This window comes from Dromaius novaehollandiae, chromosome W (assembly GCF_036370855.1).
Source record: "Dromaius novaehollandiae isolate bDroNov1 chromosome W, bDroNov1.hap1, whole genome shotgun sequence".
NCBI lineage: Eukaryota > Metazoa > Chordata > Aves > Casuariiformes > Dromaiidae > Dromaius > Dromaius novaehollandiae.
Window position 1 is genome coordinate 38,306,964 of NC_088130.1, and position 16,195 is coordinate 38,323,158.

Below are 16,195 nucleotides of genomic sequence, written 5' to 3' on the forward strand. Positions count from 1 at the left end.
AAAAGTGCTTGATTGAGGTGCTGATGTTCAGTGATTTATTCTGCATACCATATACATAATTAAAGTAGTGTAGTGGAGTAATTTATCAATCTAGTTTAGACTAGAGGGGCAAGGAAAGGAGCTGCTGCCGCTGCTGCTCTATGTTTGTTTTATTAAAACGCTTTCGGGATCTGATCCCGCCCCCTTTTTGCAAGAGTGAAACTGATTATTTCTCCAGCTCGGGAGGAGAGAGTCATTCGTTTGGGATTGTGGGAGAGAGAGAAATAGAGACACGGAGAAGGAGAAGAAAAGGGAGGAAGAGGGAGAGAAGCAGAAAAGGACACCTCATCAGGCGTGTAGTTTGAATCCCTTCCTTGCCTCCCCCCTTCCCCTCCGCGATGTTACAAAGGCTGTGAGCTGCTCTCCTTTTCCCATTCGCCTGCTGTCACTTCCTTCCTGGACGCTTTCAGGACGAGTCCGGTTACTTTTAATCCGACCAACAGCTCAGCCACTTTCTCCTCCTCCACGCTGCACACACACGCGCAAGCACACACACACACACACACACACACACACGCACACACACACGCACACACACACACACACACACACACCCCAGACATCTTCTGGCTGCTTATTGGATTGACTTTGAAGGTTGTGTGTGTGATTCAAGGAGGCTGCATGTTGAACCAGGTGGTGAATATTTAAAGGCTGGAAGAAGTAAAGGGATTTTTTCTTTTTCCTAAGAAAGGAAAATATCTCAAGGACTAGCCTGATCATCTAAACAGCTAAATGTTTATAATGTAAGTACATGTGAAATTCAGCATTAAACTAAAATATAGTGGGCATTGTACAGAAGCCCCACGTACGTTTCGTATTGCGTTTCAAGAATGTATCAGTCGGTGCATGGGGACTGGGATTGAGGTTGCTTGCAGACTTTTTAAGTGGATGATTGCACTGTCAATTGCTTAAAAGTAACTTTTCAGACAAGTAACATTGTTAAATCACTGTCTAGTCAAATTACTGCAGACTTGTCCCTATCAGTGTCATAAGTGTTTAAACTTTGATGAAGTTAGTTCACGTCATTTGTATGTTTGATATTGTGAAGTGTTTGAAGCTTATTTGGTTTTAATAGTTCACCAAATGCTATGACCTTGTAGTGCTTGCACCCTGATTTATCAGACTAAGGAAACAATCCAGCTTAAGAGAGAAATGCTCTTAAACTTCATTGTATCATAGCTCTGGAGTTCTTGAGTTTAGGTAATGCATGCTTCTAAGTGTTCAACTTTGTGCATCTTTCATTTGAATGCTTAAGTTTGAGATGGAAAGACTCCTTATATTGTTGTGGAGATTTAAGATATGCTTTGTACCTCCGTTGGAATAGCATGCTTTGATCTTTACATAGTACTTTAAGTAGTCTCTACGTTTTTTAACATGAAGAAGTAGAGCTAATCAGCCTTACAGAACTGGTTATTTCAGTTGTGGTACAGTTACTTTTGGGCTAAGATAAAGTTTAATATAAATGAGGCACTTATAAGACTATTGGTGCAGTATTTAACTGTAATGCTTACATTTTCCATAAAACTTAGTGTGACCTTCTGTCAGCTTGAAAAATAAAACAAGTATAAAGCTAAGATAATAATTCCTTTTCTCAAAAAAAAAAACCCAACAACAACAAAGCAGCACAGTGCAAAGCAAAACTCAGTGAATCACTGTGGGAACTTAAACATTATCTTTTATAGACGAGTTCTGTTTTCCTTTATTGTATACAGCAATTATTATTAGCAAATACCTGTATCCTAAAATCAAATATTGTAATACACAGCTTAAGACTAAAGATTTAAGAGAATTAAGCAGAGAAAGGCACTTTGCCAACATTTCACTGGTGATCAGAAGAGAACTGTCTTGACACAAAATGAATTTTCCTAGCACGAATCTAATGATGAGCTTAATGGCAAATGTCCTAGTTTCATATCTTTACTTTAAAAGTACTGCAAGATGAATTGTAAACCAATTGTGTTCGATGAAAATATGACTAGTTTTCTTTTTACTGGCACTTTCCAGGGTATTGTGGTTGAAGAGTAAAGATGTTTATATGGAGTATAATAACTCTAATCCCTAGAGGCTTGGCAGGGCATGGAAATATAACCACCTGTGAACCAGTTTTAACCTCTGTATTACGTTCTGATTTCCAGTTTGAACACTCAGGCAATTGACCACCTTGGGGATTTGTTGTTTTGTATATTATTTTTGTTACATGATTCTAGGAACCTAATATGAAGTCAAAAAAACCACAAGAGTTTCTTACTTTATCAGTTTTATTAAAATACATGTATTATATTACATTTTACATGTATTATTCTTTCTACATTCATGAACACATAATTCATATCGAGTCTAATAGTGAAGTCGCTGCTCACTCTTAAATCCCTTTGGAAGTAATGGAAAATTGCTTTGAGTAAGATCTTAAGAGAATGGCCCTTAGTTCGGTGTGTCTGTGTTCCTTGTAGTACAAATCCTTTTATTTTTAAAACTTGATGTGTGTGTGTATATATATATATTTACTAATATACCTTACATAGAGAGTATCAGAAGAAAATTCTAGGGCTTGAACATGAAGACCTCCTTTCACGCAAACAGTACTTACACAACTAGTCCCACTGATAATGCTGAGACTACTTGTGTGAAAATGGACAAGTCACATGAATAATGGCTTGCAAGATCAGGCCCATAGAAGACCTAAACATAGTGCTTGTCCCACAGTTTTCTTAGGATAGAGATTGAAGGAATATCACTTTCGATTTTCTTATAAATGAATGTAGGAATCAAATATGCTTGTATACTGTTAAGATTACTTGACCAAGAAAAAAGGAAACAGGCTTAAAAAAAGTCTCGTAGAAATTGGTACTAAATGATGAATAGTGTGTGAGATTAAATCTTTTAGATTTATGTTCCTGAGCTACTAATTTTGGAGTGTCATATGGCTAGTCATACACATACTTACTTACTATGAAGTTTCTTTCATTATAGCAGTCAGATAATCTTTTCTTAAAACTTTATATAGTATTCTTTTTTTATAAAATCCCTTTATTTGTGGCCCTGCAACATGTATATTCAAAAACAGAGAGAAACCTATCTTAAATAGTGGGGTTTTTTTAATATCTAATGCATTTTAGACAAAGAGAAATGAACCTTTCTGAAGCTTTTTTGAAAAGTTTACCTCTGAAAGATTTTGATAGTGAGTTGAGTAACTCACTATTTAGTAGGTAGATATAACTACATAGAAACTTAGGAGCTAAACAGGCGTTGCAGATTGACTACTTTTGCCAGTTTTGTCTTTTTATTTTACTTTTCTCTGTAACAGGTTAATTTATTGTTCAGCAAAATAGTTCAGTTCATCTTCACAGAGAGCTGAGGAGTATTTCTACGTCTCATTAAGCAAGAAGTCATGAGCTGATATTAGATGCTTGAAAGAATGATCACTTGTTCTATGATACATTGACTCCATTTTTACCTGTTGGAGATGGTTATTCTAAATTACATGATAACTAATCCAAAAATCAGACAATGTATAATGAAATTCTTTTGAAAACACTGATTATGAAGATGAACATAAATAAGGTGCTACATAATTTCAAAAAGTTATAGTCTCCGCTTCAGCATTTTGACGTATAACCGCAGCAATTATTTTTGTGACATATTTTAAGCTTTTTAAGTCTTGCTACATAATATTAACAGATTTTTCTACATCCACATTTAGACTCTACAGCAATTTAGACGTGTAAAACATAAAAAAACTATGTAATTCAAAACAGCTAGAAAACTGTAGGTTTAAAATTAGGGTTAGTACTCTGCTATATTGAAAGGTTGGAAATACAGGTTTTTGCACCTTATTTCAAAAGCAAAATGGTCATAGAAGAACTCTGGTCAGCAAGCACCACTGGTGGTGCAAGTGAAAAACTGGGAAAAAAAGAGTATCTCTTAATTTTCTATTTTTAAAATATGGGAATTGCCTGACTCTTCTGACCAGCTTTCAGGTAATTTTCTGAGGACTGATGGTCAATTTTACATGTGGCAGGTGATTAAAAGCTGGTGTCTTCAGTCCTCCACCTTAATCTCACTGTCTCATTGACTGCAGTGCAGTAGAGCTTGTCTGTTCACTGGGATCTGTCATCTTTAGGAAATCAGACCAGCTTATAGAGGCGATTCACAAAACCAACAGTGACAACAAAGTCTTATGTGCCTTACAAAAGAAGGATTAGGCAGTTCACATGCCATTTTGATTGGGGAGAGATAAAAGCTGATTGCTGCAGCATGGCAAGGCACACTTCAATTTCAGTTGATTATTTTATAAGACAACTATAAGTCTGTTGCTTAGTCATTATTAAATGCAATTTAAAGCAAGGAAAATTCAATTTTGAGATTATTAGGTTTTATGACTTGATACTAAAAGGAAGAGCCATTTGTGGCATTGTTATAAAAATTTTCAAAAACCCTGTTTATTCACCACTTTTGGAAAATAGGTTTAAAATTTAGTAGGTGATTATCCTGGGATTTTTAAGAACATTTTTGCCTAGATGATATCCTGCAATAGCAATTAAAAGTTCTCAAAAGACTGTACTAAATTCACAGCACTTACCCTATTAAGACCGTATGTGCAGAAGCGAGTGCATAAAAGGTGTCAGTGTTTTGCAGTTTTATCAAAAAGTATTATCTGAGGAACAAGTAAGTCATCTTAGTTTAGAACTATTCTTATTTTTAAAAATATAGTATAACATACAGCTATACTTTGTGTTGCATCTGTGAACGTAGTACTCTGACCTGAAAATAGTTAGCAAATTAAATGTTGTCCTTTATTCATATCAATGAGAATATTGAGTTTTAACTATTTGCATAATTTAGTTATAACACATACCCTTTAAGATTTGGGAGTATTAAACTTCCTTGATGATTATGTCTATGCTAATTTCTTACCTTTTTTTTTTTTTAAAAAAAAGAACTCTTCTTTTTTTTTACCCAACTGATGCCTCCTAGTGTTTCACATAATAAAACACTAATGAGTCATCCATAAATGTAAACGTTGTTTTTTCATTGCCTTCATCTTATGTGATCCATAAAATTAATATTTATGTATTTAATTTTGTGTGTGTTACTGTAATCAGACAGGAGACTCCTGTAAATTGAGGTGTTTCGTCTTAATGGACACTACAAAGCACATTTCAATTTTCTTTGATTCTAGCTTTGTCTAGTTGTATTTTGAAATTCGGTATCATGCGTAGTGTACATTCTCCTTTTCTTTTTTCCTTTTGTTTCCCACGTTCATTAGACTAACTTTTCAACAACATATTATGGGTTTCAAATGGTAATTTAAGAAGTTTTGGTAGGATAGTGTTTCCAAAAGTTACCTCTTGGAAATAGGCAATGAATGCAGCTATAGAAGTGTTTGAAATAACCCGAAGTACCTCACAGCCAAGTAAAATGAAAAAGAAAAAACTACTTTGAGACACACTTGCTCACTAGAGTCCTTAAAGAATAGTTAAATTGTCACATTCTGTAAATGTTCTTGGTTCTTTAATGCCATATAAGCAAGAAGACTGTATTAGGCAAGTTTTCAAGTGTGCAAAATGTGCACCTTACAGTTTTGGTGTTAGAAGTGGACCTTTGAAAATGAATTTATATGCATAAATTATTGAAACAGAGGTTGGAGTGCTAAAGACTGAAATATAGTGTCCTTTTCTTACAAGTTCAGTCTGGCCATAGAACTCATGAATACCTGAAAAAGCATTCAATTATATTATATTTACATCATACAACAGGTTTGTTTTTTTGTTTTTTTGTTTTTTTAGCGGGGAATGTAATTTTCAAAAAGTTACCAGGCATCAGTGTGACAAAATATAACTTATAGGCCGTGGCTGTGTATTTGAACTGTCAGGTACAGTCTTATCAGGATAAAGAAGCAGCCAAGGCTGAGAGCACTTTTGCACATTTTAATGTCACACATTTTTCTCTGAAGTATGAGATCAATTTAATGATGACATCAGAAATATAACCTATTATCCTAAGACTTTCAAGAAAAGCAATGGACTTCCTAGATACTTGTTCCACTAAGCAAGTTTCAAAGAGAAATTAAGTGATTTTCCAATCAAAAATCATAAGTTTACCAGTTAGTATGAGTGATGAAAATTTGTGGTTTCTTCTCAATGAACATATGGTAAATTTAGATGCCTACATACATACAAAATATTTTTTCCTGCTGAATACAGAGAGTTAAATCTGCACACGCAGATCTCGGTTGTGAATTGGTGCTTGGTTTTAGAATAGGTAAAAAATGCAGGTTTTAGGATTGTGCTCTATCGTCACCCGTGTTCGTAGCACATCTTTCCCCATTAGTTTTAAACTGGAAGGAGACAGTTTGGGGATCTGCCATTTATTAAAGACACTAAACATCAGATAGTATCCTACCCTGTAAACTCTCTTGCATCTTGAAAGCATTTTAGAGTATGCAAATAGCATTCATTGTTCAGCCAGGAAAGCTAACATGCAAAAGCAATAGAATTTTCTCATGAGTTAGTTACATTGCTTCTTCCCTTGAAAAGAGAAAGTAAATTTGAAAGAGAAGTAGAGTGAAGCATAGAGAAGAATCTTTAAGGCAGTTAAGTATAGGATCATTAGTTAAACAGATCTCCACTAAGCTGCTGCTTTTTTTTTTTTTTTTTTTTTTTCCTTTTTAGCAAAACACATTGAGATTGTAGAAAAACATCCTAGGAAATTCTGGAAGTATATCATCTGATTTATTTAGAAACAGGTCTGGAACAAATATTTGAGAATTGTTTATTTGAATATTGTCTGGAATAAAGTTTTTTCCAAGATGGATTCAGTAACCCAACCATCCAGGTTGCTAGCCTGGGTCCCTTTTGTAATTCCTAAAACAGTTGACCTAACAGTCAGCTGCTTCAGCAGGGTAGATGTGGTTATCTCTGCCTTCTGCCACCTTCCCTGACATTAGAGGTCTTTCAGAGTTTGAGCATGGAGAGCTTCAGAGATCGCTGCCAACAGACTAGGTCCTGGAAAGTCAAAGTCTACTGCCTTGAGTTAACCATAGGGCAGCCCACAGATTAGGGATGGAATTGAGCAGATGGCATAAAAATCCTATGCTTCCTATTCCCAGGTTATAAAGCACTACTCATCTGACACTTAGAATTCAGCCCAGCAGGTCTTTTCTGACTCTTACCTCTTATTAACCTCTTATTAACTTATTAACCACATGCATGTGTTCCTGTAAGGAACCTATGTAAGACATTACAGTCTTTTATTTCTCATGCCGTAATCGCAAGATGTACAGTTAAGCAAACTCAGTTAGAGATAATATTATTTATGTTTGCTTTTATAGATACAGGACGCATGTCATTTGTGGAACCCATGCTCAGCTAAATTTCAGTATTTACTTTTAAGCAGTCAATCAATAGCAGTTAGCAAAATATGTACAAAGGACAAGGAGGGAGCATTGTGAAATTCTTTATAAAACACATCTGCAAAAGTAAATATAATGCAGGACAGTGTCCACGTGAAATGTTACTTTTAGTAATATAAATAACAAGTAACATAGTAGCATGTGCTATTTAATTTCTAATAAATTCTTCCTACTATGACAAAGGCATTGTGGTATGTCATTCTATGTGAAATAATGGTGCACTATTTTAATCCCAGTAACTCTTAGTTGTTGAATGATCAGCATAGAAATGTTCCAGAATGTATCTACCAGTGCAAGATGCTTGAGGAGGGCACTTTTCATTTAAAAATTCCATATGGAATTCCCAGTGGAGATTATTTTCAATCATTTCATCGGAGCTGAGTGTAAAAGCTGTCCCTAAAGACAGTGGGTCTCAGGGAAACCACAGGAAACTGAGGTTCTGTAACCCTCCTGCAGCACTGGCCATGTGACCCTTTCATTCTGGCAGCTTAGCCTTGGGCACATGCTGCCAGGAGCTCCCCTCTGGTTGCAGAAAAGTTAGTACACTTTGAGGATACTTTGAGAAACTACCAGGAGACAGTATATTCTGTTCAGTCATTCTTAGGCCTGCTTTATCTCTATCCATCTGTGTCTTGAATGTAGCTCCTGTCTATGCTGAATATGAGAAGCGGGAGAATGAGTGTGAAGGAGGAAGGCTCTTAGGACGATGAGGACGGATGTCTCTCTGCAGTGTTTGGAAGGATGGTATCCAAATGGAAGAGAGTGGACCGTAGTCAAACTTGAAACCTTAATTTTGCAGACTTTCTTCAAACATATTTCCTATTGAAGTGTATAGAATTTGGCTTGCTATGAATAAGCCTTAATTATAGCGGACATAGGGCAACAGTTTTAACAAAATAATAACAATGATGTTTAAATGTGTTTTATACATATGAGGAACTGATCTTTGAAGCAGTGTTTGATGAGATCCTCTTTTGCCCACAGACTGCTGGAAAAGTGGTCTGTTTTTCTTTTATCGTGTGTGTAAGATGCGGATAAAGGATTAATAAAACAGTATACTGAGAAAAAGTCAGCTTATTACCCCGCTGCAATATATGAAATAAGTGTGAAACTGCACACTTATCCAAACTTCTACGCGACACATATTTTATGTGTTAGAATACTGAGTCAGAGAATGCATCCTTGCAGTGGCACACAAAAAGTATAGCTTTATCCAAAACACACATACATAAATTTTAGAGATCAGAAATATGACCCTAAATATTAGTAAGAGCCTAGAGACTGGTAGACTCATTTGAAACTAAGTAGAATGAAACAGAATTTCATTGAAGTTCTTAAGAGTAAACACTAAAAAAAGTAACCCAGGGCAGATGAATTACTAGTGCTTTTATTTACATGTGACATGTTAGCAATTGGAAATAATTTAAAATTGTATTTTGAAAATGTGTATTAATTAGAAAATAATATTCCAGGTTTTTCTTAAAAGAAAGCATGATGGAATGATTGGCAAGCTACCTAATTAAAGCAGAACTGCCTGTGATTTTATGTACAGAGATGGAGAATGCCTACCTTTATTCTTGGTAGGCAGAAATCTGCATCTCTTCACTGGGATAACAGAATAGACATTCCAGCTATGTATCTGGCGCTTCTGTTTTATTGTTGATGCTACAATTAAAAAAAACTATGTACAGGACAGAAACAGAAGAATATTCCTCTACATTTTTTATAACATTCTTGGTATACAAGTTTAAAATTGCGGTAATATTTTTGTGTTTTTTTCCAAAACTTGATATTGACAAGGCAAAATGAGAGTCTATATTCAGTACAAGTTCCAGTGCTTAAATCCCCATCCAGAAAAATTATGCTTAGTTCAGTTATGCTTCTAGTAGTTATTTGTCACGGGCTTAGTATTACATTCTTTGATGATCAGCAGAGTGGTCCATCTTGAATGCATAGCTTACTGAGTGTTATCTTTCTGGAAAGTGCATGTTTTAAAAAAATGTATCAGGAATAAGATACAGCAGCGATAATTGAAATGTGAATCCTTATGACGGATGCAGAGAGGGAACAGCAGAAATGTTATTTTTGCATGGAGTTTTATTACCGTTAGGATTTTTTTCCTACTTCTAATCCTGCAGAAGAATACTTCTCTGAGTGCACCTGGATTTCTCAGTGGAAGCAGAGTGTATTCTTTGTTTAACATTTTTTTTCTATCACTTAATAACAATATGAAACAGTACATGATGCAGCAAAGAGGCATGACACAAAATAAAGATATTCTGGTCTGTTTTGAAGAGCAGTACTTGTCATATATCTGGACAAGTGGTGATTTTCTGGTGCTGCCTTCTGTTACAAGTTGCTAAATGTCGTCTGTGAAGCAATAGCACTATGTTCTACCACATTTTTCCATATAAGATTAAAGAGAAACCTGTCGTGAGACCATCAGTTCTTTGGCTACCCCAAAGAGGACATGGTAGAGCAGTTCTCCACATTTCTCATAAAAAGTAATTTTTGGTCAGGAAGAAAGTATTTGTTCTCTCCTTTCGCTCTACTGTTTTCCAGATGTGATTGGAAAGAGGAAGCCGTTCCACTAATGCATCAGAAGATTGCTCTGTAATTTAAACATCATCCTAAAAATAGAGCTTCCATGTTTGATAGATATTAGTTCAAAATACAATGTAGATATTTCAGAAATCTCTTTAAAATTACAAAGAAAACTGTAGCAGTATAGTTTGTGAAGATTCCTCTGCTGATACTTGTAAAAAAAGACTTGCAGCAGCATTCTATTTTCATATGTTGATCTAAATGCTGATCTTAAATGTAGCATGATTAAACAAAAATCTACTACCATGCGTGTACACAGAGTACATTTTAAATATACAGTGATTTCAACTAGTTATCTGAGATTACAGTACGGCTTTTTTATTGACAAAGTGAACATTCCATAAATTCAGTTCTGAAAATGTGCTCCAAATTTTAAACAACGTTCTTGAATGTGATAATACCCAGTGCCACATGCAACCCATCAGTGATGATTTCCAGAAAGACTGGGAAGAGGAATCCTTTAATATGAGTTACCAAACTTCACGATAAAAGGCAGATTCGAAAAATATATTGTGTATCTTGAACTTGTGAATTCACTACTTGTCATCCCCAAAAAGGGTATTAGAGGCAATAGAAACAAGGTGAAAAAGTGTGCAAATAAAGTGCAGAAGCTGGACAATAGTCCAATGCATAGGATGCAAGACAGTGACTCAAAACCTTTACATTTAATTTTGAATTCAGCTACAAACTTATTTTGTGCAAGTCTGTTATGCAATGAGTCTCAGTTCTCCACGGGCAAAACAGAGATGAAAACCGGCAACTTCACTGAGATGCTGTAGAAGCTAAAATCTATTCAGGATGCCAGGATGTACCTACTTAGATTAGAAAGGACTTAGGGCTAGATGAAAAAATGAATTTAGGTTTTACTTTGCTACATGTCCTCTTGTCTACTGGAATCCATGTCTCCAGATTAAGTGTATAAATTCTTAATAACCACTGGTTTAACTTTTACAGCACAAATCCAGGATTTGAGAAACCTGATTTGAAATCCTTCCTACTCTCAATTTGGAGCAGTTCACAGAAAATACAATTCTCTCTTTCTGGAAAGTGCCTTAATCTGTCATCTATAGCATATTCTGGAAGAAAGCTACTCTTCCTTTCCCATTTTGAGGCCATCCCATTTTTGCATAGATAATTAAATACTCATCAAATGAAGTGCTGTAATTGAATCATGTTCCACTGGATTGCCATAGCTCCTTAGCTATCGAGTTGGTCTCTTATGATCTTTTCTCTCTCATACTCAAAAAATACAAGTCTTTCTGTGTTTCTAGTCTGTAGGATAGTTTAAAACTAGTTTAAGCAGCTAATTTCCATGCAATAATTCCTATTACATTGTCTGAAAAGTCTGATTTTTCTTTGTAAAACATAATGCATAAGGAAGAAAGTGCCTTTTGTTTTATCTTTACATTTAGGCTCATCTAAATATGTGAAACTACTTCTTTTACAAATACTGCAGTGTCAGCCTTTGGTAATTTTTAGTGGTCTCTTTCTTCCATTTGAGTTTGTTTCTTGAACTGAGACATACCATGCCTAGCAGAGCTGTGAAATCTAGGAATAGGAGTTAAGAACATGAAGGGGAGCTTGGATACAAGGACAGTGTGCATGCTATAAATGACTAACGGATTGATTATAGGTTGTTTGAGACAGAAGCACATCTTCAAGGTGAGATAAATTGCTCAAGGTATCCAAGAATGTTAAATAAACCTTTATGAGAACAAATAGTTCAAATATAGCTGTTACATGGCCCATCTCAGTCATCTGCAGTGGAGCTTGGGTGGTCCTTTAGGAAAGACCTTGTGGCCTAGCATGCAGGCCTCTTCAGCCAGTTTCTTGGACAGCTAATGTTACTGTGTTGAATATGTGTGTGTGAATGCAAACCTGACTTCCTGACTGCATTATTTTGCTTGAATAAGTAAAGAATAACAACAACTCTGGTTAAAAAGTTGTGCAGATATTCATTCTTTCCTAGTATTTATCTAAGAGCTACGTGATCTTGAAATAGCTTATTCGTAGCAAAATTGTGCTGCCTTTCCCTTTTCTTTCCACTATAATAGTGAAATTCTGATTTCACAAATACAAAGAGAAATTACATACACAAATATTAATATGTTTATTTAACAGTATTACAGATGTAATTGAATACATGAAACTGTGTCCTTTGCTCATGTATTTTGACTGATGTGATGACCTACTAAAAACTGCTTTTTATATAGAATTATCATTCATTCTGTTAATTAACATCCAACTCTTTTTCTCATTTCCACTCTGACTCCATTTCCAAACTCATTAGAAACAGAAGTACCGCTTGAATAGAACTTTCCGAAAGAAGATCTCCTTACCTTCTCTTCCAGACCACACTTATGGTACTGAGGAGAACATGTAGAGGTCTACTATTTCTTTGATCAAGAGCATTATAAGCAGACTTAGGAAGTTTTTAAAGTTCCCATTTGGGGATTATAGCCTGTACATGTGTGGTTGCCATTCACACATCCTGAAATAAGCTGGAACCTCAAGGTGCTGTTCTAGACCTTCTCTCAGGCTAGAGGAGTATAGGATTCTCTTGGCTGGATGGTAATTTTACTATATAATGATATATATGAGTTTTAAAAATATCAAATCATTCAATTTTGCTAATGTGATTCTGAAATACCATGAGAATATTAGGTAATCACTGCATATGGAATACATAACAGGCTGAAACTGTTGGCCTCATGAGGCTTCCAGATGCTCTAAATAGATGACTTTTGCTGTTCAGACCATTAGGTGCTATAGTAATCTTTACTCAGCTGGCAGTCACATCTTATTGCTGATATATAAGGCAAAACTGAGTGTCAGTGTAAAATTCAGAAGAGTTTGTATGTCCTTGTAATTAGAGTACTATTCTCTTAAAAAAAAAAAAAAAAAAAAAAAAAAAAACTTTCATGTCTATTTAGCCTGTCTTCAAGGGACTGACCAAAGGGAAATGGTGTGACTTTCCCATAACACCTAGAATAAAAGATGTATTTTGGAGACTCAGCAGAATTCCTAAATTCGTTCCTGAGTATAAGTACGCAGTTCTGCTGACATGATGAGTCAATATCTGGGATTGTTTTCTAACCATTAGTGAAGAACAGATTCTGCTTTTATATGAGCTTACACAGTTATCATTATTTGTAGTGGAAGTTCCGTACCGAAGACTGTAACTCATTGATCCGTTTTAGAGCCATCTTGGGCTCTCAATCCATATATTCAACAGTAAAACTTGAGAGGCTACAAGCAGGAACAGCAAAGCTGACTCAGTCACCATTTGTGCTAATTTAACTTGTCAGGCTCACTAGTTCTGTAATGCTAGAGTACTAGAGGGGAATTTGTTTAATGTCAGTTTTAACTATAACAACATTTTTGGCTGAAAGCATAACTAAGCGCAGGAAGGATATTCTAGCATTTAGGATGGCAGCCTGGATTTGGGCGGTGTGGATTTAACTCCTTCCAGAACATATTTTATATGACTATGAGGAGTTCACTTTGCGGATGCGTCAATTCCTTGACTGTTAAATGAGGGTGATATTTCCCTGAAGCAAATTCTACGGCACCCAGACACTATGGGAATGGTGGTCATATGAGTACTGCAGGGAGTAAACAAGACAATGTACAGTATAAATATGTAGTTTCTTTTACAAAGATACACTACAAAGTAAAGCTTGCAGTCTGCAACAGACTCTTAGATAACTTCACTTTTGTTAGAGAGACTATTTTAATTAAAGTTTAGAACTTTCTGCTTCTTTCTGTCCATTTTTCTTCTACTGCTTCTTTAGTTGTTGTGCCAAGGTATCCATGTGTGTTTCTTCCACTGTCATCTGGCTGCTTCCCAGCAGATGCACACAATCTGTTTTGCTGTCACTGACAGGGCTCAGTTTGTGGAAAGAATGTGACAGAACATGCTGCTGTAGTCACTTGTACAGGGTTCTCTTTTCTACAAAGTAACTGAGAATAAATGCATTCTTTTTGTTTTTTACGTATGGTACAGTCATAGGGTTTTATCCAGGCTACTCTGCATCAAGTTGAACTAGGTATTTGTTTAATGTCTTAGCTTTCATAAATTCCTACTTTATGAATTATAGATTGCCAGTAATGTATGTGGAAAATCATCACACTACAGTCAACAAACCTCTCTGTTTCGCGTGGTGGCAGTTACTCCCAGCCATTCTCGAATAAATGTAATATTCCCAATATTTATTTAGAAAATATTATACTATTTCTTTTAAATTTTACATTCCAATTTATAAATATTGCTGATGACCTAAAAATCTGGAATCTTAAGCACATGAAGTATACAAAAGGGTATTGTACAAGAGTATATTCCTCCAAGTAAAAGGTACTCATCCAGTAAGAGGTTAAGTAGACTAAAATAGCAATATGAAATTTGACCATTTTAGACTTTGTTGACTAAAGAAAAAAATCTTTAAAAACTATTATCTTTGCCATTTATTGTCATAGTGTGGTAACAGCTACAGGTCCTAACAGAGATCAGGGCCTATAGTTTAGGGTGCTGTGCAAATACACATTAATGGACAGAATTAAAGAATTAACAGTATAAACAAATAAGGTAAACAAAAAAGGCAGAAGAAAAAGAAATACAGATAGTTTTGCTATAAAGAATGTCCTGCAATTGTTCTCATTGTTCAGTAGCAAGAGTTAGTGTGTTAATTAAACTTTATGGAAGGTGTCTAACCAGAATAATGGTGTTTATGGTGTGATGGGATGCTCCCATTATGTCTTTGCCAGTGGAAAATAAATCAACAGCTCAAATGTGGTAAACGTAACTTTGAGTTAGTGCTTTGCTGCTTTCTACCTCTATCACTATGAGAACATGGATGATGGTAGTAAATTCCACATTGGGCTGCTAAGGTTACAGCCCAGCTGTTAAAAAAACTGTTAACATTAAATATGTATGGGCACACTAGATGTTTATTAAAGAATAGAATTTGTTTTACAAGTTGATGTTGTCTGTAATCCTATTATTTCTATCCTTAATGATCTAACTTCAATCTTTGAGCTACACTTTGTTCAGAGGGATTGATGTCTGTGGATTTCTTTTTTTTTCCTCAATAGCTAAAAAATTAATTCTTCAACAGTGGAAATCTCCATTAATTCCCAAAATCAAAGACTGATTTAATGAGCTTAGTGACTTGGCTGCATCTGAAGTAGCTGCATATATACATTAACATAAATTAAATATATTTAAAGAATTTTTATCTCTATTTTTAGAAGGTATTTTTATACACTATTTCTTTTGGGGGAGTGCCTTTATATACTTTTGTATAGTTAAAACACTGAATTCTGGGTATGACATTTCAGATTTTGTGTTCTTGATGGGATATATATGTTGAAAAGGCTATCCAGAAATACGCAGTGGTAGGCTGACTGCCATGTTAGTTAGGCTTGTGGTTTTTCTTAAAATCACTTCCCATAAGCATGCATATATGTTTATACGTATGTACATATACATATATAGATGCATGCCTTATCTATAATGTATGTATGTATATGTGTGTATGTATATATACGGTTTTCAAATTATGCTTGCATGTCTCTTGGGCATGCCTTTGACGGTAAATAAAACTGTCAAAATGTCTCTCCACAGTTAGAGCTCATAAAAATAATCAGTCCATAAACACGTGGTGCTCTTTATTCACATGTATACAGTTACTTTATAAAATGAAAATCTTTCTTCTGTTGTTCTAGACTTGTGGTCCTTCTATATTGTGGCATAGAAATATAATTCATGATTTTTAGTGTTTTCATTGTATGTAATTTTATATTTAGTGTGTGTGACTATGGGAACGATATATATAAGTATCCCAAACATTTTTTTTCTTGGTTTTATAGACAGACTGGACTAGGAGATGATTGGAAGCTGCTTCCAGAGTCTACTACTGATATTTTTAATACTACTTTTTGTACAAGCTGGAACTTTTTAGAATTTCTGCAAATAATTCTGTCTCCAACTTTTTAAATTAGTTCTAAAAATTTTTCTGGATTAAAATCATTAATTTATTTTTCTCCATGAGACTTAAATTTTCAGTGTATCAGTTATCACACATAAAGTAAAAAGAAAATTAAGGGGAAGTAGGTTGCTCAGAAGGTTGCTAATGCTCATCT

The 16,195-nt window shown here is 35.0% G+C and overlaps 1 protein-coding gene across 11 annotated transcripts in view; it reads left to right on the plus strand.

Moving 5' to 3' along the window:
• The first annotated feature begins 182 nt into the window (after nucleotides 1-182).
• The window catches only part of LOC135323497 (myocyte-specific enhancer factor 2C), a 126,931-nt gene continuing 110,918 nt past the window's right edge, over nucleotides 183-16,195 (plus strand). For 4 of the 11 annotated variants that reach the window (XM_064500788.1, XM_064500795.1, XM_064500794.1 and 1 more), the window contains exon 1: nucleotides 188-782. The gene's annotated coding sequence lies outside the window, so the exon portion shown is untranslated. Of the gene's footprint in view, nucleotides 783-16,195 lie in introns of all 11 variants that reach the window. The other 7 variants (XM_026114732.2, XM_064500796.1, XM_064500798.1 and 4 more) reach the window with 4 other exon arrangements.